Below are 26,039 nucleotides of genomic sequence, written 5' to 3' on the forward strand. Positions count from 1 at the left end.
GTGTATGTGAAAGAATCACAACTGCATCTGTCAGTTTGTATGTAACTTACCTCTTTTATCTGTATACAGCAGGTTTATCCATGCTGAATTTTTAAGCTGAATTCCTGCTTCCTTCCTTTGCTAGTTCAGATACTACATCTCCCACGATTGTTTGAACCTCTGTAGTTTCAAGGTGGGCCATGGGAGTCACGTGTACCAGCTGTGGGAGTTGGTGTGGGTGGGTCTTCAGGTTACTGTGGGTGTTTCTTGGCCTTCATGTGGGTGGTGAATGGGGGGAGAAATGAAATTGTATTATCTATCATCTCCCACACTTCATTGTGCTGTACAGCAGGTATGGAACAAACACGATGTGTAACTGGTTTAACCACTTTCTGACAGCACTATAGCCAAAAGACAATAACAGTGCGGGCCACCAGTTCTGGTAGGATGTCAGTGGATATCCTCCCACGTGCACGCATCAGGCGCACTCTGTGATCACTGTGTCCTTTGGAGCTGATCACAGATCGGGGTAAAGAGCCAATAACTGTGGCCTTTTACCATGTGATCGGCTGTGTCCAATCACAGTTGGCCATATGTAAACTGACTTGCTGGTTATCGGCTCTCCTTTCCTCCTCACACAGAGACAGCATATGAGGAAAGGGAAACCGATCTGAAAGGGCACAGTGAGTACATTGTTTACACTGATAATCAGGGCACTGGTCATCAGTGTGGTTTATCAGTGCCCAACAGTGTTACCTCGTCAGTGCCTCCTCATCATTGCCCATCAGTGCAGCCTCATCAGAGAACAGTGAAGAAGAAAAACTAATTTAATTTTTTTTTTTTTTTTTTGCAAAATTTTCAGTCTTTGTTCATTAATTTAGAAAAAAATAAAACCCCAGTGGTGATTAAATACCACCAAAAGAAAGCTCTATCTGTCTCAAAAAAATTATAAAAATGTCATTTGGGTACAGTGTTGCATGACTAATTGTTATTCAAATTTTGGCAGTGCTGAAATCTGAAATATGACCTGGGCAGGAAGGGGGTGAATGTGCCCAGTATTGAAGTGGTTAAAGTGGAACTCTAGTCAGGAAACCCAGGTAATTCTAAAGGCAATTTGTTTTCTCTCCAAAAATAACAAACGAGTTATATTTACCTGCTCTGTGTAATGGTTTTGCACAGAGTAGCAACAATACCCCTCTTCTGCGGTTACCCACCAACTCTCGTGGCTGCCCCCCCACTGAATGCCCCATAGCAAGCCGCCGCTTGTAATGGGGGCACTCATGAATGCTTGCTCCTGAGTCTGCTCTGTGTAACCATAGACAAACAGAGCGCTGCTCAGCCCCCTGCTCCACCCTCAATGCCTGTGACTGACGGTAGCGGGAGAGTTCCCCTTTATGATCATAGCAGACTCTAATTCTGCATGAGGACCTAGTATGAATATTAAAGGGGAACCCCACACTTTAGTTTGGTGGCAGCGTTACTCTTTATATTCCTGTCAGACAATAGTCCTGGATGAGGTTCTGGTATGATCTTAAAGGGGAACCCCACACCATTTTTAATTTTTAATAATGAGTTCCCTTTTATAATTATAGCAGACCATAATCCTAGATCTAGATGATGGTCAGGTATGAATATTAAGAGGCAATCTACCAATTTTTTTTGTAAGCTGCAGAATTCCCTTTATATTTACATCAGACACTAATGCTTGATTGTCTGGTATGGATATTAAAGGAGAACACAACACTTTTGCAGCAGAGTTACCCTTTAGAAGCATAACAGATATTATACCTGGATGAGGGTTGGGTTATTAAGGGGGAAACCCACCAGCTTTTAATTTGACATGGAGTTTCCTTCTAAATCCATAGCAGACCCTAATCCCCTATGGGATTGTGGTGTGGATATTAAAGGGGAAGACCACACTTTATTTTTGCGGTAGAGTTACCCTTTGAAACCATAGTAGATATTAATCCTGGATGAGGGTTGGGATTTGAAAGGAAACCCCAATCAACTTAAATTCAGACACAGTGTTCCCTTTTATAATTATACCTGACCCTAATCCTGGACGAGGGTCTGGTAAGAATATTGGGGGAGAACACCACACAGAGCAGCAGAGTTACCCTTTCTAATCATAGCAGACATTAACCCTGGATGAGAGTCTGGTGTGGATAGTTTATTCATATAAGACCCTATTCCTTGATAAGGGTCTGTTACAATTTTAAAGAGGAACCCTACATGGCATTTAATTTCTGACACAGAGTTCTCTTTTAAAATCAGGGCACACAATAATCCTTTTATGATTATAACTGACCCTAATCCTGGATGAGGGTCTGGTATAATTATTAAGAGGGAATCCCACACTTTACTGCAAAAATAAATAGATATTATGATGCATTCACATCCAGGGATTTGGAATTGTGGACAGAATTGGCATAATGCTTCCCCTGTTTCCAAATGGCGTGGCAAAATGCGCAATATGTGTTTGTGTGCCATTCGTTTTTAATCGCACAGCAAACATGATGTGATTTTGTTGTCACATAATCTAAACTTGCTGCAATTGTGAAAAAATGTGTGTGAAAAATACTACACAAAGCGCTTTGCTCAAAATGGTGCAGGGGCTTCTTTGACACAACAAACGTGCATTGGGCAGCCCATTCAAGTGAATGGGCTGGCCTGTGTGCAACATGGCGTGTGTGAATTGTGCTAAAAAAAAATTGTGAGCAGGAACACGAAGTGTGAACGGGGCCTTAGACGCAAGGGATCATTGCAATCTTACGGCTTGTGGTTAGGGGCAGTAAAACCTTTTGCTATAGCTGCATTTTAGAGCCCCCAACCACTCATCCTTTAGACCCCATTCACACAGGGGCAACAAGACTTGCAGGTCGCCTAAGCGAGGCGACCTGCAAACGAATGCCCGGGCGACTTGCAAAACGACTTCTGCATAGAAGTCTATGCAAGTCGCCCCAAGTCGCCCCCGAAGTCGTACAGGAACCTTTTTCTAAATCGGAGCGACTTGCGTCGCTCCCCTTAGAACGGCTCCATAGTACAGAACGGGAGGCGACTTGTCAGGCGACTAGGTCGCCTGACAAGTCGTCCCTGTGTGAATGGGGTCTTAGCTGAAAAGGGAGGGGCTGGGTGTACACATGACACTGCTGCAATACTCTGCTTCATGGCTGTGGTGGGAAGTACAGTGCCTTGAAAAAGTATTCATACCCCTTGAAATTTTCCACATTTTGTCATGTTACAACCAAAAACCTAAATGTATTTTATTAGAATTTTATGTGATAGACCAACACAAAGTGGCAGATAATTGTGAAGTGGAAGGCAAATTATAAATGGGTTTTCACATTTTTTTACAAATAAATATCTGAAAAGTGTGGCGTGCATACTCCTAACTAAAATCTAGAGGATCCAATTGCCTTCAGAAGTCACCTAACCAGTAAATAGATTACACCTGTGTGTAATTTAATCTCAGTATAAATACAGCTGTTCTATGAATCCCTCAGAGGTTTGTTAGAGAACCTTAGTCAAGCGCACATTGCTCTCAAGGTGCCCTTTAGGCTGGGTTTATATCTGTGCGTTTCTGAATGCATGGCAACCTGCACAGAATAGGCGAGGCAATTAATTACGAATGTAAGCTGTGTTCTCATCTGCACGTTTCCAGACATGCAGCGACTTGGGCAGAAATCATGCGCTTTGCTGTGCGTTCACCTCAACCCTCAACGTGTGATAAAACAATTAGGACCAGGAAAGGTTATCTCGTGTCAAAGTGAAATTGAAGATCAATGAAAAAAACGTAATACTACCCAAATTAAAAGTTCTGTGATGTTACAGCATGAACACTCCCAAGTTTGGTGAATACTTGTTATAGAAACCGTACTCTTGGTTGCAACCATCAATGTGGAAATCTAGTTGGGAAAACCAATAGCTTTCTGCTCCTAATACAAAGGCAATACGAGTACCAGAGCTGTCTGTCCCAGATGTGGGAAGAACTCTCCTTTCCTCGGCTTCTGCCTACACCACCTAGACGGGGTGATGTCTTTCCCCTTATGGCAAGATTTGGAGAATGTAGAGTAATCCAACTGTCACTGAAAACATGCTCCTAGCACTCTGCTGCAGTGTCCTTTTGTGAGATCTGGAGTAGCCAGCTTTCCTTGCGACCTCATTGGAGAATGACATGCATTATGGAGGTAGGAGGAAAGGTGAGTGTGTTATATTTTTTTCAGGTACAGGTCTTACTTATACTTTTATTTTAAGTGTTTCAGCAAGATGGAGTGGCAACGATAAACATCAGGACAAGGCCCATTTTAAATTTGTTGTTTGTGGCCCCATTGGCGAGATTTTCCCGACACTTCCTGTCACTGACACCTGTACAAGAAATAGGAAATGGGGTAATCACCAGGGCAGGAAGGCACAGATGGCAATAAAAACATTGTCTGAAGTTCTAACTCTTTTTACTCTACCAAAAATCTATTTCTGTGCCTCTGTTGGAGAGATTTCACATCACTTTTTTTTGACAGGGTCACCTATAGCTCTAGGGCCTCTTGCACATGGCTGAATGAAAAAAAGCTCAGTTTTTAGGCATACAGTACTGAATTAAATGCACCCCATTGTTTTCAATTTGCCTGTGCACAGGCATTAAAAACATGCTCTGCATATTGATAAGTAAAGAAAAAATCTGATTTGCGGTCAGAATTTTTGCATGCATACTCACAAATGCCACACATCGTGCTTGTGTGCGCGCATTCTTGCAAATACATGCAAGGGATATACAAACTTTTAATATTGTAATAACATTTCTCACAGTATAGACATGCTTAGAATTACAATCCGAAACATTCTGCTACTCACGAGTATGGAGATACCATGTGTGAGACTGTCACTTTCTGTTTCCTCACATAACTAGAAAAAGAGGATAGTGAAAGTGTAAAGGGTTATTTATACACAATGCTGGCTGGAAATGAAGATAACTGTGGCAATATTGGCTTAGTGCTTCAATAGTCTGTATGCACTCTGCTTCCAGTCATAGGATGCCCATAAATGAACTGCAGCAAGCTATGAAAGAGCATTTACAAAAAACTGAATGGACCAGACACCTGAAGCCAATAGAACTCCCCACCCCCCTTCTCCACACACATGCACTTGTTAAGCTTATAGGGAGCATCGTTCAAGGTGTGGATGCTTACCAATTTCCCACACCAGCAGTGCCTTGCCAGAACCCAGCTGTGCTGCTCATCCAACCATCTGAAATGAAATGAAGGTACCAATAAAAAAAACACAGAGAATAAGGGCTTTTAAGTCCCAGAAACTAACAAGTAATATCAATGCCACTGTAATAAACAAACCAGACATTTTAAAACCATGACATTCTTTCCTGGCTGGGAAAGCAGAACTCCTGGCTAGGAATGCTTTTCTGGCTGGGCTCTTCGAGCAGCAGCAGTAAACATTTCCACCATTGTATTTCACTCAAATGTATTGATTCTTTTTATTACCTGCTCTAGGGCCTAACTGAGCAAGGCAAAGTTAGACTTACCGCTAACTTGTTTTAGGATAGTTTTTCAGGACCGCATCTGAGAGATCATGAATCCTTCCACTACCAGGCGACAGGAAATACCTCCCCAACAAAATCTTTAAATAGAGGCTTCTTACCACTTCTAAGGTGTACTAGAGAACCTCCAGCCCTGTCTTAAACACACAAATACATGGTAAAATACAACAAAAGGACAGGTTGTTGCTGTCCTGAAAGACTATAGGAAGACAAGTTAACGCTAAGTCTAACTTGAATTTTCCCAAAAAGTCTTTCAAGACAGCACCTGAGATGATAAAATTTGACTTACCCAATAGGGTGGGATGGCAGCTTGTAAGACATTTCTACCAAAAGGCATGATCTTTCGCTGTTAAGAGATCCAATCTGTAGTGGAGAGCGAAGGTGGTTAAACTTGACCACATAGTCGCCTTACAAATTTGTTTTGGGGGGAGTGGCACCAGCTCTTTCTGCCCAGCTCACTGCGAGAGCTCTAGTGGAGTGTGCATGAATCCTGACCACAAAGGAGCCATTCTTAACAACCTGGTAATGGAACCATAAGGAAGCTGAAAGTCTTAAGTCCTTGGTAATTTAAAACGGACCTTACATCCAACGCATTAAATTATTCTTTTACTCCCATTGGATTGGAACAAAAAGTAGGGAGAACCATATCTTGAGAATCTAGAAAAATTGGAAAGGGGGACTTCTAAGGTGCCTGAAGAAATAAAAAATACATATAGTAAAAAGCTTCATATTAAAAAGTGAATATTGTTCCTATATTGTTACTGTATTTTCTCATGTATTTCTTTATGTATTGCAGTGAATACGCTGTACATTGACAATTACCAGTCTCCTGAAGAAGCTATTTATTATAGTGAAACATGTCGAGAAATAGAATTAAGTTTCTGTATAGTAAATGCATCGATAAATTGGTCTGAACAATATTCACTTTTTAATATGAAGATTGTTATATCTTTTTATCCATATGTATTTAATAAAATTTGACATTTTTTTAATACATTAAATAGTTTTTATTTATCCAGGCACCTAAAAAGTCCCCCTTTCCAATTTGTCTAGTTTTTCCAATAATTGACATGTGGTGCCTTGATCCATTTACCCTTGGCTGATTCTTCAATTCATATTTTGAGAATGATTTCAAACCAAAAGTGACCTTCAGTAAAAATGTGGAATCTGTTTTTAGAATAATCCTGTCTAGGAAGATGGATAAAAAAAGATTCCCTATTAGACAAGGCAAGAGCTTACTAATTCTTGCTGATGTTATAGCAATCAAGAAAACAGTTTTTAGGGTGTTAAACCTGAGAGATGCTGTTTCTATGGGTCAAAAGTCTGTAGCCAAGGCCTGAAGAACAAGTGATAAGTCCCATTTAGGAAAAAGTTCAACTGTTGCCATTCTGGACTATGTGAGAGCCTTGAAAAATGGCGACGGAGATGGATTTTTCCAGGGTAGCAATTTGAATCTTGAGGGTACTAACTGCCAGACCCTGATAAGCACCATCTTGCAGAAATTCAAGAATCAAAGAAGTATCCTACAGGTCTGGACCTGAGGAACTGCACCAGGAATTGTATACCTTCCAGTCTTGAAATAAATTAATCTCGTCATTTTCTTATGACTTGACAAGAGGGTCAAAACTAGACGGTCAGAAAAAGTTCTTCAAAAGCTGCTCTTCAAGAACCAAGCAGTCAGAGGTAGCTTGGCTTCACGTATGTCAACTTACCTGGGTCTTGCTGGTGTCTGAGCCTGCTGCTGGCACTCCCTCCTCCATTGCAGAGACTGCAACAGAAATCATGGCTGTAAAGAAGGCCGGTTCTGTAATCCAATGCTGGACCGGAACTGGAAATAGGCACCAACCCAGTTCTGCCTACTCCCCCTGCGCTTGTGGCCAGTAATGACGCTGCGTGCCCTACCTGCAAGTGTCGCTCCCTTTTGGGATTACCATATCCTGGCTGAGGGCTCTCCTTGGCCACCAGAAACATGGCACCCACCACGAGGAAAGAATGCCAGGTCGCTGCCCTGTGACCAGGAAAATAAAGCTCTCACCCAGCGGCAAAAAAAACAAAAAACATCTCTTAAGGTTTGACGTATGTCTTCCTCTGCTTCAATGCCTCCAAAACTGCCAGAATTCTCCTCCTCCTCCCTCTCCTCTTGTGTGTTCTGTAGCATGTTGCTAGAATGGTGTCTGCATAAAGCAGGCCTTGAGAGGAAAGGAAATCCTTCTCTTCCTCCCGCTACTCTGCCTTGAGTGCCCTGTCCATAATGCCACGCATTATGTGCTCCACAAGAGGGATAGTGTTACTGATGCATGCTTTGTCACGGCTCACCATCCTTGTTGCCTCTTCAAATGGTGACAGTACAGTGCATGCATCCTTTATCAGCAGCCATTGGCGTGGGGAAAATAAGACAAGCTCTGAGCCTGTCCTTGTGCCAAACTCACACATGTACTTGTTGATGGCCCTCTGCTGCATGCACAGCCGCTGAAACATTGCCAAAGTTGAGTTCCACCTGGTGGGCATGTCACATATCAGGCGGTTTACGGGCAGGTGGAATTCCCGCTAAATTTCAGCCAACCAAACACTGGCTGTGTATGACTGCCTAAAATGGCTACAGACTCTTTGGCCTACCTTGGAAGATCTTGCAAACCTGGGTACCTGTTTAAGAAATGCTGCACCACAAAATTGAGGACATTTGCCAGGTATGGCGCATGTGTCAACTTTCCCTGTCGAAGGGCGGACAGAAGGTTAGTGCCATTATCGCATACCACCATTTCTGGCTCAAGCTCCCATAATAATTATTATTATTATTCTTATTATTCAGGATTTTTATAGCGCCAACAGTTTATGCAGCACTTTACAATATAAAAGGGAGACAATACAGTTATAATACAATAAAATACGAGAGGATTAAGAGGGCCCTGCTCAAAAGAGCTTACAATCTAATAGGGTGGGGCAGGTGGTACAAAAGGTTGTAACTGTGGGGAATGAGCTGATGGAAGTGGTAGGAGATTAGTTGGAGACGTGATAGGCTTTCCTGAAGAGATGAGTTTTCAGGGATCGCCTGAAGGTAGCAAGAATAGGGGATAGCCGGATAGATGGAGGTAGTGAGTTCCAGAGGATGGGAGAGGCTCTGGAGAAATCCTGGAGACGAGCATGGGAGGAGGAGATGAGAGAGCTTGAAAGCAGGAGGTCTTGAGAAGAGTGGAGAGGTCGATTTGGGTGATATTTGGAGACAAGATTAGTGATGTAGCTCGGAGCAGAGTTGTGAATGGCTTTGTATGTTGTGGTTAGTATTTTGAATTTAATTCGCTGGGTGATTGGGAGCCAGTGTAGGGATTGGAGCAGGGGGTTGGCAGACACTGAGCAGTTGGTAAGGTGGATAAGTCTGACAGCAGCATTCATGATAGACTAAAGAGGGGATAGCCTATGGAGAGGTAAGCCAATGAGAAGGGAGTTGCAGCGAGAGATAACAAGGGAGTGAATGAGGAGCTTGGTGGTTTCATTTGTTAAAAAGGGGCGAATTTTAGAGATGTTACGGATGTGAATTCTACAAACTTTTGACAACGATTGGGTTTGAGGCTGAAATGACAAGTCAGAGTCTAGGATTACACCTAGTACCCTGGCGTGAGGGGAGGGACTGATGGTTGCATTGTTGATTTTGATGGAAAAGTCATGGAGGGGGGCACGGGCGGGGGGGAATATTAATAGCTCAGTTTTAGAGAGATTTAGTTTAAGGAAGTGGTGCGACATCCATGCTGATATGTCAGTTAGTACGTTAGTAATGCGAGAGGAGACTGAAGGAGTGAGGTGAGGAGTAGACAGATAGATTTGGGTGTCATCAGCGTATAAGTGGTATTGGAAGCCGTGGGCAGTTATTAAGTGACCAAGGGAGGAGGTGTAGAAGAGAAGGGGTCCAAGAACCGAGCCTTGGGGGACCCCCACAGAAAGTGGCAATGGAGAGGAGGAGACAGAGTTGTAGGTGACACTGAAGGAGCACTGTGATAAATAGGCAGAGAACCAGGATAGAGCAGAATCTCGGAGGCCAAGGGAATGTAGTTTATTGAGAAGGAGCGGGTGGTCAACAGTATCAAAGGCCGCAGAGAGGTCAAGTAGTAGGAGTATGGAGTACTGGCTGTTGGTTTTAGCAGTTAGTAAGTTGTTAGTGAGTTTTAGTAAGGCAGTTTCTGTGGAGTGCTGCGAGCGAAAGCCAGACTGTAAGGGGTCAAGAAGGTTATTTTTATTGAGGTAGGAGCTAAGACGGTTGTAGACTAAGCGTTCCAGAAGTTTAGAGGTGAATGGGAGCAATGAGATGGGTCTTAAGTTGTTCAGGTCAGTAGGGTCCAGTGAGGGCTTTTTAAGAATGGGAGTGATCTGCGCATGTTTTAGAGGGGAGAGGAAGATGCCACTAGAGAGGGAGAGATTGAAGATGTGGGTGAGGGAGCATAGGATAGAAGAAGAGGGTGACCGTAGTAGTTGTGAGGGAACAGGATCCAAGGGACAATTGGTTAGGTGGGCATCCGAGAAAATTTTTTTAACCTCTTCCGTAGTAGCCAATTCAAAAGAGGAGAGTGTTGAATGTGCTGCTAGGCAAGGTATGTGGGGTGGGGAAGACGTACGCACAGTGGAGATGTCCTCACGAATTGCATCGATCTTGTCTTTGAAGTGATTGGCAATCTCTTGGGCAGTGAGTGAGTTAGTGGGTAGAGGGGGTGGTGGACAAAGCAGAGAGTTAAAGGTTGAGAGGAGCCGACGGGGACTGGATGACAAGGAATTAATAAGAGAGACAAAGTAGGCTTGTTTGGCAGCATGGAGGCATGAATTGTATTTTAGAAGGGCAGATTTATATAGGGTGAAGTCTTGCAGGCATTTGGTTTTACGCCACAGTCGTTCAAGAGCACGGTAATGTCTCTTGAGATTTCTGGTGTTGTCAGTTTGCCAGGTTTGTAACGGTCGGGGCCTGATGTCAACCACGTCTGGGCCTGTCCCTGCTGAGCTGAAAGAATCTCTGCTCCGGAGTGGCTCCTGTCTCCTAGACAGATCAGTTGAAGCACTGCATTGCATCTTTTAGCCTGACTCATTGAATAGCCCCTTGAACGCTTAGGGGGTACTGGTGGTTCATAGGACAATTCAGCAGAGGAGGGCATGGAGGAGGAGGAACAGGTGGAGCTGAAAGATCTCACATCATCACCACCAGCTGTATGGAGACATGGCAGCAAAACAAGCTCCAACACTGAGCCCTGTCCTGCATCCTTCCTAATTGCAAGCAGAGTTACCCAATGTGTTGTCAACAAAATATATTATCCCTGACCATGCTTGCTGGACCACGTGTCAACAGTAAGGTGGACCTTGCTGCTGACTGCCTTGCCCAATGATGCCAAAACATTGCCTTCCAGGTGATGGTACAGAGCTGGAATGGCCTTATGTGCAAAGAAATAGTGACTGCCATTGTGGTGCAGCACATTCTACAAATTCACAGAAGGGGGCAGAATCCACCAGATGGAAAGGCAGAAGTTGTAACACCAGCAATTTGGACAAGCTGGGATTTGGACGCTGGGGCAGAGAAATTTGCCTGCTATACTCTGCAGCTGGTGGCGTGCTGCTGGCAGACATGTTGCAAGGACCTGTGGCACCCTTTGCTATACCATCATCCCTGTCAGTGGAGGCTACTGAGATTCATGAGATATAGCAGAGGTAGACATGAAAGTTGAGGAGTGAGGAGGAGAAGAATTGTATGCCTTTTGTGTGACTTTCAGGTGCTCTCGCCAACAGGCTGAGTGGTGGGAGGTTAAATGCCTTGTCAAGCATGTGGTACCCAAATGGCTGGTGTATTTGCCACACCTGATCTGCTTGCGGCAGAGATTGTAAATTGCAACAATGCAATCAGCTGCACATGTGCTAAAAAAAGGCCCCAACAGCTGAGCTGTGGGAAGTGGGCCGGAAGATAGCAGCTCCACAATCTAAAGGAATAGGGTGGCTGTTCTCTACTGTACCATGATGGCTGCCTCATTGGGGTTGTGCCTCCCCCTCATTTTCCTCCTCTGCTCTTTCCGGCACCCAAGTCGCATCAGTGACATCATTATCATCCCCTCCATCCTCATCATCACTCGAGCCAACTTGGCAATACGCTGCGGCCGGGGGAACATGACATATAGTTTGTTGTTTATCAGTGTTCTCCCCTCTCCATAAGCTCATGTTACTCCCTTCCTCAACGTCAGAACCATCAACAGAATCAAGTAATGCCTGTGCATCGTCAAGAAGCAAGTGGCTGATGCTGTGTTCAAATAATTCAGCTGACTCCTCAATGCATGATGCTGGGCTATGGCAGGAGTAGCTGTGGACAAGGAGGCAGAATAAACCTCTCCGGCAGCTGCAGTGGACTGAGCACTAGTCTCAGCTTGGGTAATAGAGAATAGTTTAGTTAGTCAGTCCACCACCTTCTCTACTTGCTGTGGCTGGATAGCAAGCCAACATCCCCAAACAACAAATGTTCCCTTCCTTGGAACAGACCACGTCCACCTTTGCCTGTGGACACAGATGCTGCTGTCCCCCTCATAGTGGCATGGGAATGTCTGTCTCTCTTTCTTGGCCCCCTAGACATGCTCTATATAATCTCCACTCCAACAACACACTGAAAAAGGTTCCTGTGGGAAGGAACCTTTTATGGTGTGGGGTGGGACTATGAGAGGGTGATCGATGTGGCAATTACAAGAACTGATCTCCTGTGTGTCTCTCCTGCAGCTGCTGAAAGCTGGTGGGAGGGGAGAGGAAGACTTTCAGCGGGTCCTGGGAGAGACACACCATCTGCAGAAAAATGTGCCACAGTGGTCATTATAGGAACCAATCCCCTGTGTGTCTCTCCTGCAGCTGCTGAAAGCTTTCAGCGAGGGTGCTGGGAGAGACACACAGGGGATCGCTTCCTATAATGACCCCTGTAGCACTGATCGCACCCTCCTGTCTACCATCCCATTATTCCTGCTGTCCCCCCATCTGCAGCCCTGCTGTTGGGACACACAGTGGTTGATTTACTAAAGGCAAATAGACTGTGCACTTTGCAAAGTGCAGTTGCACTCTGCAAGTGCAGTTGCTCCAGAGCTTAGTAAATGAGCAGAAGCTCTGCTGACTTCCAACAACCAATCATATGCAAGCAAAAATGCCTTTTTTAAATTTTCTTTGCACCTGATTGGGTATTCTTTGCAAAGTGAAACTTTATCTCATTTACTAATCTCTGGAGTAACTGCACTTGCAGAGTGCAACTGCACTTTGCAAAGTGCACAGCCGATTTGCCTTTAGTAAATCAACCCCACAGCATCACTCTGCTCTCCTTTTCACTGGCTGTCACATGGAGTGCGGAGCTGTGCTGTCAGTTTTGTCTGCATTCCATGGAGTGCGGAGCTGTGTATAAAACTACAGACAAGCTGCATAATTCCGTACAGCTCTGCACTGCACATCACACCTGCGTTTTTGGTGTGAATGAGACACAGAAAACAACTGCTTTCTTTGCGTCTTTGGAGAGACCTGCGTTTTCCTAGTGCAAAACAAATGCAGGTCTCTGCAGATGGTGTGAACAAATCATAAAGGTATTTTACAATGAAATGGAATGTTGCAACCAAGCCAGTGCTGGGATTCCAGTAAGATCTTCCTCAAACTCAGTCTAGCCTTCACAGTGAGATCTTGACTGTGAGCCAGCCCTGCTGGATTCCCTCTTGTAAATATAATTCCCATGTACCTGTAGAAAATGCTCTAATGGGCTAGTGGTATGGAAGTACAAAATGATATATGGAGCATTTTTGGGTCAAAGTTTGGAATAGGACTTGGAGATAAAACTCTGTCCTGTTCAAATCTAAACTGCAAAAGAAAAAGATCTGGGAGAAGTTTTGATTAGGAGACCAAAATGCTTAAAATATTGAACATTTACAGCAATATATAAAGTAAAAAGATTTTTTGTAACTTAAAAAAAAAAAGGCAAAATAATGTTTTCACTGAAGTGTAAGAGCCCATTCACACAGGGCAACACGACTTCCAGCGCGACTTTTGGAGGCAACATGGACACGACTTGAGTGTGAATCACAGCGTGACTTGGGGCAACTTACAACACAACCTGAAGTCGCCTCCAGGACAGGTGGCCAATCAGAGCTTATCAGCTGTGTGTGAGAAGGAGGGGGCTGGCTGTTTAGTGGAGTAAATTACTTTCTGTTTCCTTTCTGCTTCCTGTAAAGTTGCCTCAGTATGAACGGTGATCAGACTTGGAGGCAACTTCCATTGAAATCAATGGGTACAAGTCGCCTTCTAGTCGGATTGAAGTAGTAGAGGAACCTTTTCTGAAGTCAGAGCGACTGCAGTAGTGTGCATTAAGACGGATCCATTCACTTACATTGATTTTTTCATGTAGCTCGACTTGAGGCGACTAGGGGCGACTTGGGGCGACTTGAAGTCGGATCCAAAGTTGCCCCTGTGTGAATGGAGCCTAAGTAATGATTGTGCATATTTATTATGTATTTTCATACACCATAAACTTGGTAAATAAAATATGATTTCACTTGTACTTTTTATTTAACTTCTGCCTATTTGAATTTTGTTTCCCATAAATGTATTATAGAAACACTTCCCTTAACAAAATTATGTAAAATAGAAGTTAAAGGAAGTGCTCAGCAGAAACAAAAGACTACTTAAAAATATGTTTTTTTTTTAGCAATTTGAAAAAAAAAAGAATCATGTTTATGGCAAATCTGTAAATTCCACTTTATGCCCTTTTGGAACTTTATTTTGAGGGGGAGCTGGTACCTGGTTTTGACCCCCCCCACCACCACCGGCAATCTTATAGGACATGTCCCAGAAGGCTGTGGGACCATTCACAAAGCACAGCATAGCTTTTGCACATGCACAGTGGGCACCTGGCTGTGAAGCCACAAGGGAGCAATGCTGGCTCCCCACAGTAAACAAGCCAACCCTGGGGGCCTAAAGACTGGGCAAAGAAGTGGTTCTGATGATCACAGCGCTGGCCCCCTGGACAGGTGAGTATCCTTTTAATATCACAATGCAATACAAAATCTTATATGAGTTGCCTTACTAAATAAGTATTTGCTGTGTCCAGGCTTGGATCAGTGTCCACAGCTCTGTAGTGCATCTTCTCTGTAGCTTTCTGCACAGGTCTTGAAGATTTAAATAAAAAGGCAAACCGCTGATTGTTTGCTGTCCATTGCTAAATGATGATGACATGAATTATAAAATGTTATGCTTTAAAGTGGATGTAAACCCGAATCATGAAATTTGAGCCGGGCACATATATCTGTAGTGTTTCCTTATCTCTCTTCAAAGCACTAAGTCCCGTAGCTCTCTTCTGCTTAGTAGCTCTATTATTAGCCTGATGACTTCTGCCAAGTTCTTCGAGATGGAAGCCTGAAGTGTATGTCCTGGGAGGTTGCTATAAATAGATTAGCAGACAGCTTGCCGTCTCACAGGAGAGCTGTGCACATTCCTTCCTTCCTTTGCCAATGTGGAGTGGGGGTGTGTGCCTTTCCTCCAATCAGCTGTCTTGGCCAATAATCCACTCCCAGTGCTGACCAGGAAGAGAAAATCTGTAACACGATGAGCACTTTCTAAAGGATATATACAGATGAAGACAGCAGATATACATGATGTAAAATTTATGTAGGGAGATTTGTTTCATCCCTGTGTATCATCTGGGGCTGTTCACTTCACTGGGTATATGTGAGGGCTTACACTTTAAAGCCCAATTATGAGAAACTTGAAAATTATCCCTTGAAGTGGGGCTGTATCTATGCTGCATGAGTTAGTTGCTCGTTTAGTTTAGGGAAGATTTTTTGCACCTTACCTAACCCTAGACATTCTGAGAAATTTTGGGTTATTCGGAGATTCGTATGTATTCGAATCTTTGAATGAAATAGTAACAAATTTAGTTGAAAATCGTTTAATTTTGTTTCATATATTCGTTTTCTAATGAATTCCAAATTTTCGGAACGATTCAAATTTGTATCGGTCGAATTCTGTGTGAAGAATAGCTGGTTGTTAGGGAGCGGAATGGGAAGCCAGCCGCCGCCTCCTTAACAACTGGTGACCGATCAGCTGTCAGCAGGCTTCCACGCTGAGAGCTGAAATGTAAACAAAAGAATGCCGGCAATGAAAAAAACAAAAAAAACAAAAAAACAGTGTTGGGTCCCCCCAGTTCATACCATGCCCTTCGGTTCTGATATGGTTTTTAAGGGGAACCCTACGCCAATGTTAAAAAAAATGGCGTGGGCCTCCCCCTCAAAATCCATACCAGACCCTTATCTGAGCATGCGGCCCGGCTGCCAGGGAAGGGGGGGTAAGCGAGTGCCCCTCCTCCTCTTGAACCGTACAAGGCTACATGCCCTCAACATTGGGGCAGGGGGCTAATTGGAATCTGGTAACTCCCTTTAACAAGGGGGCCCCCAGATCCTGCCCCTCCCCATGTGAATGAGTATGGGGTACATAGTACTTCTACCCTTTCATCAAAAAAGAGTAAAAATTTAATCCACAACGATGCTGGGTCAATGATCTCATGGGGGGGGGGGGGGGCATGGTCACGCACAGATGTCATGAGGTGTCTTCGCCTCTTAGCTATTTAAGAAGGTAGGAGCCTTCAACGAAATCTGAGGATTTGGGGGGTTTCTTGGGTCTGACGGTGCAGGGATGTGGGATCTGGGGGATTCCTGGTTTCAATAAGCCCCCCTCCCGCAGATCCCCACAACCATTGCCCGGGGTTATAAGGAAGAGGCCCTTGTCACAAGGTGCTTTGGAGTGGGGGGTAGAGCCCCCTGCCCCAAAGCACTCCCCCCATGTTAAGGGCATGTGGCCTGGTATAGTTCAGGAGGGGGGCTGCACGCTCGGATAAGGGCACTGTATGGACTTTGGGCGGGACCCCACGCTGTTTAAAAAAAAGAAAACTTGGCGTGGGTTTCCCCTTATAATCCATTTCAGACCTGAAGGGCCTGGTATGGATTGGGGGGGCGGACCACATGCTGTTTTATTTCTGAATTTTTCATTGCTGGAATTAGTTTGTTGACATTTCAGCTCTCAGCAAGGAAGCCCTCTGACAGCTGATGAGTAATTGGTTGTTAAGGAGGCGGCGGCCAGCTTCCTGGCCTGCTCCTCAACAACCAGCTATTCTTCACACGGAATTTGAATCGGTCGATCATTTTTCATCCGATTCGAATTTAAATAGTTCCGAAAAATTGGAATTCATTAGAAAATTAATAAACTAAACAAAATTAAATGAAACGAATTAACTAAACTAAATTAGTAACATAAAGAATCTATCTGAAACAAAATACTTTTTTTTCGTTCTGCACATGTCTACCTAATCCTCTGCTTCCCCAAGATCCTTGGTGGACCGTCCATCTGTGTCATCACATCCTATGCAGGCAATGGACCCTGCATTGGTCTTGATGACATCTGGACCTTTGACTGCTGGATCATGGGGGAGAAGACACTGAGCAAGCAAGGATTAGTACTAGTAAAGCTTTGTCTTCCATTTATGCTTGTCTGCTGCCTGCTCTGACCTCAGGTTGTTTTCCGGATCTCCTTCTGTCTCCTGCCATCTGTACTCTGTATACGTGAGTGGTCTCCGCATCATCGGCTGGGAGTACCTGAGAGCCCTGGGCTGGGATTCTACAAGGCACTACCACAGAAACCTGACACCCACCTTCTCCCACTTCTGGAGGTTGTTTTTTTTTTTTTTTTTGGGGGGGGGTGGGTGCTTAGTTTTAGCAGGTACCCTCTCCCACTTCTACCCTGACTGCCTAGGTGATTAGAGCGGAAGTTCTCAACTCACATAACAAGTCCCAAGAATCTGTTGGACCATTCAAATAGCCCAGCGTGGCTCATGCATGCACAGTGAAAAGCTGGATAAAAAAAAACGCAAGGAGTCACAGATGGCTGACATTGGGGACAAGAAGACTGGCAAAGAACCAGCCCGCGGGAGGACGACACTGGATGCCTGAAAAGGTAAGTGGTAAAATTCAGCAGCTACAGTATTTGTAACTGCTGGCTTTTTGTTATTTTTTTTTTTTTAAGACTGAAGATCTTCTTTACCTGCTTGCTGACCGCATAGCATACTTATGCAGCAAGTTCTAACTAAAGGTAGGTGCTAGAGTAGGATTTTTCTAAGTACAGGGCTCAGATGCAGGTAAATTTAACCAGGCCTGTGCCTTAGGCTTGGCCTGGTTGTTGTGATCTGAGACTGGGAGTGTTAGGTGTAGTGGGGGGTGTGGCCACCTGTACCCTGGCTCAGAGATGCCTCCTCTGCTTTCAGATGGATGGTTCTGGAAGAGAGGTTGGACTTGAGACCTGAGTGGCAGGCAGCTTTATGTGAGGAGCCCTGACCAATTACTTTTTGGTATTGGCAGGGGGCAGGCCTCCCATATAAGCAGGGGTCATATGCCTCCAGGAGGGAGTTCAGAAAAGTAGGAACAGACAATGTGGTATTGAGTTGCTGTTCTGGCAGTCCCCACATGGGGATGTGAACTAGCGTGGAGGAGGGATGGAGGAACCGCTAGGAGGGAGCTTAAGATAAAGATCTTCATCCTTGAAGAAGTATCAAGCTGCTGTGACCAGGGAACACAGGACTTGCATGCTGGAGGAGATCTGGAAGGAAGAAGTAGCTGTTAAGCAGTGGAGAGTAGAGTAGTGTTCTGTGACCGGGGACACAGAATTATTATACTCCTAAAGAAAGGTCAGTGCAGAATGCTGTGGCTGGGGAACGCAGCGTTGATAGTCCTGGACTGGCTTAAAGCAGTGGTCCGCTCACTGCCATGTGTCAAGTCGTCGTGTGGAGATACCAAGTCATCTCCGGCCTGGTTAGAACAATGGTAGTGCCTTCCAAAGACTGTGTGGCTGTCTGATTCTCTAGGCCATCATGGTCAACAAGGAGGAATTATTCAGAGTGATTCTTCTTTGTTCAAACAGATGTGAAGAAATAGAATGTTTTGCAGTAAGGATTTGTACAAGGAAAGTAGAAGTAATAGTCTGCAGAAGAGTTGTTCAAATGGAAGAGACTGAGGTGCAAGCAGTGTATCCAGTTTTTGCAAGGCCACGGCCACTGAATAACTACATATAACGTGCAATGTGTTACATGCTATGAGCATCTTATGTCACTCCTTTTCCAAGTTCACGCAATATCTCACAATAAATATAACAAAACCATGAAATTGACTGTTCTTTGAGTTAATTGATCATGAGGAGGATGGCAGTAGGGTGATTGGTGGACTGCTAAGTAACCAAATCAGCAGCCCTTACGAGGCTACCATTACACTTATACAGCGGCAGAGCGGCTCTACTATACCGGATCATGTACCTAGTACTTCCGGGTGAGGAGCGCATGAGCTGTGCTGTGATTAGACACAGCACAAGCTGCTCAGTGGGTATCGGCCAATAGATGTCCGCCAGCACCTGCTAATCATCGAGGAGAGAAGCTGGACAGAACTCTGCCTAGGCAAACAAGGAAGAGCTCTGTCCTGACATGGGCAAAGTGTTGGATTTTCTTTCCCTGCAAAGTATGTAAAAAAATCCATCACTTCCCTTAGTAAAAGCAGTACACAAAAGCACTGGCTAGGCACACACTTAACCCTTTAATCACCCTAGATGTTTAGCCCATTCCCAGCCAGTGTCATTAGTACATTGGCATTGTATATTTTTAGCACTGATCACTGTATTAGTGTCACTGGTTCCCACAGTGTCAAAAGTCTCAGTTAGTGTCCGATAGTCTTCTGCAATATCGCAGTCCCGCTATAAGTCGCTGATCGCCACCATTACTAGTAAAAAAAGAATAAATAAAAATTCCAGTATATATCTCATAGTTTGTACTAGATGCTATAGCTTTTGCACAAACCAATCAATATACGCTTATTGGGATTTTTTTTTTACCAAAAATATGTAGCGGAATACATATTGGAATAAATTTATGAAGAAATTGGATTTTTTACATTTTTTTATTGGATATGTTTTATAGCAGAAAGTAAGAAGTATTGTTTTTTGTTTTAAATTGTCGGGTTTGTTTTGTTTATAGCGCGAAAAAACGACCAAAAAAAACAAAAAACGCAGTGGTGATCAATTACTAGCAAAAGAAAGCTCTATTTGTGGGAAAAAAGGACACAAATTTTATTTGGGTACAGTGTTGCATGAGCACACAATTGTTGTTAAAGTTAGAGTCGGTTCACACTGAGGCAGCATGACTTGCAGCGCGACTGCCTCAGACGACTTGAACACGAGACTGCAGCGGCGACTTGCAAAACGACTTCTATATACAAGTCAATGCAAGTCGCCTCAAGTCGCCCCCAAAGTAGTACAGGAACCTTTTTCGACTTGTGTCGCACCGATTAGAACGGTTCCATTGTACAGAACGGGATGCTACTTGTCAGGTGGCTAAGTCGCCTGACAAGTCGTCCTAGTGTGAACCGGCTCTAACACAGGGGTTGATTTACCAAAATTGGAGAGCTTCTAAATTCAGCTTGTTCAATTAAACTTTGATAAAAAAAAAAAATGGAAACTGATTGGTTTCTATGCAGCGCTGCACCAGATTTTTTCGCTTTCCAGTTTTAGTAAATCAACCCCTATGTGTCATATTCAAAAAATGGCCTGGTCATGAAGGGGGGTGAAGTAATCGATATAATAATTAATATTATATCTGCGTATTAATTTGTCTAGTCCCTATAATTAGTTGGTCTATTAAACTCTGAGCACATGTTATTGTTAATATCACAATAATACAAGATTAGCTATGAAACCAAACACACGATTTATAAGTAGTAAAGTCTTATTTATTTCCCAAGGAAATAAGAAGCTAACATAAAATACTAGAGAAAGATATTACAAACACAGACCAACAATCACAACATATAATACAAGAACATCAAGGATACTTATCACAAGGCTCTCTGCGAGGCTTTGTTTCTTCTAGCTATGAGATAGCTGGAAGATATCTGGAAGACTGAGGCATAGTCCCAAGCCATCATCCAAAGGGGAAGGGGGCTATTTCTCTTCCTTGCTCCACGCATGCTCGGAATCAAGCAGAAGTGCCGCACTGGCTATTGAACTTCATTTTTCTCGGCTTCTCGTACGTGTTGTATGTCACCGCGTTCTTGGCAATCGCAATTTCCAACAAGATTTGTGTGACCGTGTGTATGCAAGACAAGTTTGAACCAACACCCTTCGGAAAAAAAACATGAAGTCTGTCAGTGAACAACAATATGAAAAGTTTTTTTAAAGGTTTACTTAAAACAGTACATGCTTAGATAACCGCATTTTCAACTCCAGTCAAAGCATTTCAAAAGTTTTGGAGACAGCAGGGACGAGGTTGAACTCTGAGACCGATAACAGTTTTTAAATGTAAACTCCACTTTTGTGGGGAAAAAAATAGCAAATAAAAAAAACAAAAATAAAACATAGCGTATACAATTGTGACAAAAGTCATATTGTAATGGAATGTTATTGAAAATGACCATTCCTTTTCAATCTGTAGCTCTGTAATTGTCTGTAAAATGCATTGCAATATGGCTACCCGGAGGCATTCTGTACACAGAATGTATACAGAACGCTCCCCAGAAACATTATTTCCTGCTTGTGTGATTGGCTCACCAATTTCCCCAGAAGTCTGCAATAAGATACAAGTCAGATTTCAGGTATCCCCAGCAACAAAAATTATTTTTTTTCTGACATACTTCCAATAGGAAATCACAGCTAAAGGGATGCAGACCCTACAATTTCACTCATTAGGGCCCTGCAGGTGTAGCAGCTGGTAATTGGTAATTATGAAACCATTCCTATTAGATTGACTTACCACATGAACAGACAAACACACAGGGATTTCTTCAGAATAAGAAAAAGTAGGACTGTGCAACAAAGTTTGTTAAAATCCTTGTAATGTACATAGATCACGCAGAGGGGAATGTTTTTTTCTCAATAAAAGTGGAGTTACTCTTTAAAGAATAAGATTTATTGAACATACTGCATGCACAATTCACATACAAAGAAATATCAGCGGGTAGTACAGTAGGATCCTTAGTAATAAAGCCACACCGACCTATTACAGGCTTTCTTATCTTAACTGCTTGCTGCCCGCCCACCGTCAAGTGAGGGCGGGGTGGTGCAGCTCTTGTTCTGGGACGCCGTCATATGACGGCTTCCCATAATGACCACACTCTCGTGCACGCCCGATCTGTGTAAAGAGCCACGTCCGCGGCTCTTTAACCATGTGATCGGCTGTGTCCAATCACAGCTGGTCCCATGTAAACAAGGAAGTGCTGGTAAACGGCTCTCCTCGCCTCATACTGACAGAGTGTGTGGCAAGGAGAGTTGATCAGCAGCATCTCCTCACAGGGGGACATGTAGGAATGTAATCAGGGGACTGATCACAATAAAGAAATATAGTGTCACAATACAGTGCCCACCACTGCCCACCAATGCCAGCATACGGTGCCCACCAATGGCAGCAATCAGTGCCCTTAGCCATGCCAGTCAGTGCTGGCAATCAGTGCCACCTATCAGTGCTACCCATCAATGCCCATCACTGCTGTCCATCAATGCCCATCAGTGTTTCCCATCAGTGCCGCCTATCTGTGCCCACCAGTGCCGCCTATCAGTGCCCGACACAGCCGCCTATTAGTGCCCACCAGTGCCACCTAATAGTGCCCATCAGTGTCGCCTATCAGTGCTCATCAGTGCCACATATCAGTGCCCATAAGTGTGGCATATTAGTGCCTCCTCATCAGTGCCACCTCATCAGTGCTCATAAGTGCAAACTAATCAATGCCCTCCAGTGCAGCCTCATCAGCGCACATCAGTGAAGGCGATAAATTACTTAGTTACAAAATTTACTGAGAGAAAAAAGTAAAAAACATTTTTTTTTTTCAAAATTTTTGGTCTTTTTTTTGCAAAAAATAAAAAACTCAGCAGTGATTAAATACCATCAAAAGAAAGCTTTTGTGTGAAGAAAATGATAACAAAATTTGTTTGGGTACAGTGTAGCATGACCGTGCAATTGTCATTTAAAGTGTGACAGCGCTGAAAGCTGAAAAATGGCTTGGGCAGGTAGGGGGTGTTAGTGCCTGGTGGGCAAGTGGTTAAACAACATTTTGAATAATTATGAAGAATTTTATAGGCACATGTAGCAATGCAGTTGCATCTTCTGTCCCCTATTCATGATAAGGGTAAGGCACCCCTCATCTCCATCACCTCTAGACTCTAGTAGTTAAAGGAAAAATAAGAAAGAGCCAGAAAAGCAAGACCAATACCTTTTTTTACCCCACATAGGTTACTATTCTAGTGCAACACATGGAAAATGACAGCACCTTTTCTATTGACTAAAGGGAACACTTAATGAGCAATCAGTTAATTTTTACCATGGTATAATTTTTACGCAGTAATAAGAACTTCTGCCACATTCATTCATTTTGCTCTAGAGTTCTACTATGATTGGCCAAGGTGGAAATTGTAATGTCATCCACCCGCCTCTTCACCTCGATCTAAGATGATGCCTTGTATTTATTGATATAATAGAAGGCTTTTCCTGAATGGTGTAGATAGAAGCATTCAAGTCAACTCTTTTTAGTTCTGGCAGTAGACAGAAACTTACCTGTACTGCTGTGAAACACAGTACCAGTATTTGACGCTACTACAATATGTTACAGCACACACAGCAGTCACAGTTAGTAATGGAAGTAGTTCATTGGGCCACCTTGGCTCAAAGAAGAAGAATTAGAGCCCAGGCTGGCAGATCACTGAGCTTGCTCGAGAAGGAAACAGCAGGGGTGTCTCCGGGGTAGGTCTGTTGTATGACTGTGGGTGACATTCATCAATTGAATATGTTGGGTTTTTAGAGATGAGGAGTTACAGAAAGGGTGGAGATAGTTGCTTGCCCCCCTCCCCCAAAGCACCAACCTCCCATGTTGAGGGCATGCGGCCTGGTATGGCTCAGGAGGGGGGCACTCGCTCGTCCCCACCCCCTTTCCTGACCGGCCGGGCTGCGTACTCGGATAAGGGTCTGGTATGGACTTTGGGGAGACCCCCACGCCATTTTTTCGGCGTAGGGGTTCCCCTTAAAATCCATACCAGACCTAAGGGCCTGGTAAGTCCCTGGAGGGGAACCCATGCCGTTTTTTTATTTAAAATTTGGCGTGGAGTTCCCCCTCAAGATTCATACCAAACACAGTGCCTGGCATTGGCGGGGATCCAAGTCGGATCCCTTCACCAGTGGGAACCCGGCTTGCAAGGTGTCAATCCGATAAAAGCGGTGAGATTGACACAATATCAGACAACAATACAGAAGTTGACCAAAGGGTGGTGGTAAAGAGCTGAAAAACCACGTGATTTGGTGAAAGTTGGCTGAAAAAGTTCTGCCGTGTGTATGCAATACAAACTTATGGCCAACGCCCTTTGTACAAAAATCCAAGGGAAAGTTTGTACAAAGTCCTATCGTGTGTATGAGGCTTTAGACAGTAGCCCTGAATCGGGTGTGCCCATCAGACAATTTCTCTTTACCTCTTGTTCTATGAACAGTTCTAAGATGTGTGAATTTCCCTCATTTTCTTTCTCGGTGATAATGGCTACCAGTACTAACCCTTCCCTATCTTATTTAAAACAGAAAAAAGGTTGTGCCTAGGGATACTCTTCAATAACTTCCTGATTACATATGTTCTTACTTCATATCATATAATATGAATATGATTTATGATTATTAGAATATGATTTATCTGTATTTATATGCCTTCTGTCTGGAAACTCATTAATCTGAATATTATATCATATCATGAATACACACTAAAATAAAAGTGAAACCAAGTTTCCTTTCCAAATTTCCTTGTGGTCCTCTAACCTCATCCAGGCAGTCTGACATATGGGATTTATGTTTATTTCAGCTGATATACAAGTGTATCCCCCATACCTTAAGAAATGACCCTTGAGGTCTGTGTAGGAATAGCAACCAGATGTTTCCTTATTGTCATTTGAAATCTCATCCTCCTACCAAACAAATTGTAACTGACATGGTTGATATACCATATGGAAAAGATCACATGCACACTAAAATCTAGCCTTCAGGCTTTTCCTTCAACAAAATGTGCAATGGAGGACTTGTTTATCCTTGTGCATTTTTCTTCTGCCATTTGTTCTTGGCTGATACAAGGAAGAAAAAAGTTTTACACAAATTCAAATGTCATCCAAATTCCTGGGAGATAAATTCCTTACAAATGCTAATGTCTTAGCAATGAATTATATTTGTATTTTTATTTGTTTTGCTAAGGATACCTTTACTATATATATATTTGTATTTTTATTTGTTTTGCTAAGGATACCTTTACTATAGGGAATATATGGGCTACAATTGTTGGCCTTCTGGAAATGCTAGATGTCTGTAATTTCTGAGGTTATCACTAAACAATGAAAAAATGCGTCTGAAGGTTCTTTTTTTATCCAGGTCATGGTATAGCTGTAGTGGTTTTCCCACTTACTGTCTAAGTCATAACATTATATATATATATATATATATATATATATATATATATATATATATATATACACACACACACACACACACAACATAATAATAATAATAATAAATAATAATACTGCCCCACTATACCACATATCCACATCCCCAGGGCCGCTCATGTCACTCTTCAATAACGATGACTTCCCCCCGGGAATGGGCACAAAAACATTTTCCTTAGGAGCCACAACACACAAATGGCCCTTGCCCCCACCTATATCTGGCCTTCACAGGTGAGCTGAGCTATGGATGTTCTGTTTTTGTCTTTCATGTGATAGCCCTTCCATGTGCTCCTTGCTGTGAAGGCCAGTTATAGGTGGGGGCAGGGGCCATTTGTTTGTTACTGGTGTAAATATGGTCCGGGGACACACTGTACGCCTTTGCTGCCACTGTGCTCTTGCTGGGTGCCCAGTGTGCTCCTGTTCCTTTAAGGGGGATTGGGCTGCCTCCAGGCCTACCTGCCCCTCATCTATCCATTTAATGCATGTGCTTCCATTGTGGAGACGCTTATAAATTCAGTAGCATTAGGACTGCAAGCATACACAGGGTGCCATGAAGAGGTCTTGCAGCTTATGCATGCGTTTGCAAATGCGTGCTAACTAAACCCCTGTTTTTAATGCAGACTGTTGGACAGGTTAATTTGGTCAGTTGGCAGACTGGTTGGTGAGTTGTGCTATGGAATGTTCTGTTTTTGTTTTTCATGTGATAGCCCTTCCATGTGCTCCTTGCTGTGAAGGCCAGTTATAGGTGGGGACAGGGGCCATTTGTTACAGATTTTACCACATAACAAGTTGCTGGATAATCTCTCACCCCTGGTACTCCTGACAACAGGGTAAATGACCTTCAGGGCAATGAATAGATCAAGCAAAATCTTGCCAGTGTAACATTTACTATCCATGATTTCCTATGGTAAAAACAAGTCTGTACCCGTAACCGCTTTATGGGTAATTTATGCCCCCCACCCCACCCCCCCCGTAAATTTTTCTTTTCCCTATCCTAAATGGGAAA

This window comes from Aquarana catesbeiana, linkage group LG04 (genome assembly GCF_042186555.1).
Source record: "Aquarana catesbeiana isolate 2022-GZ linkage group LG04, ASM4218655v1, whole genome shotgun sequence".
Lineage (NCBI taxonomy): Eukaryota > Metazoa > Chordata > Amphibia > Anura > Ranidae > Aquarana > Aquarana catesbeiana.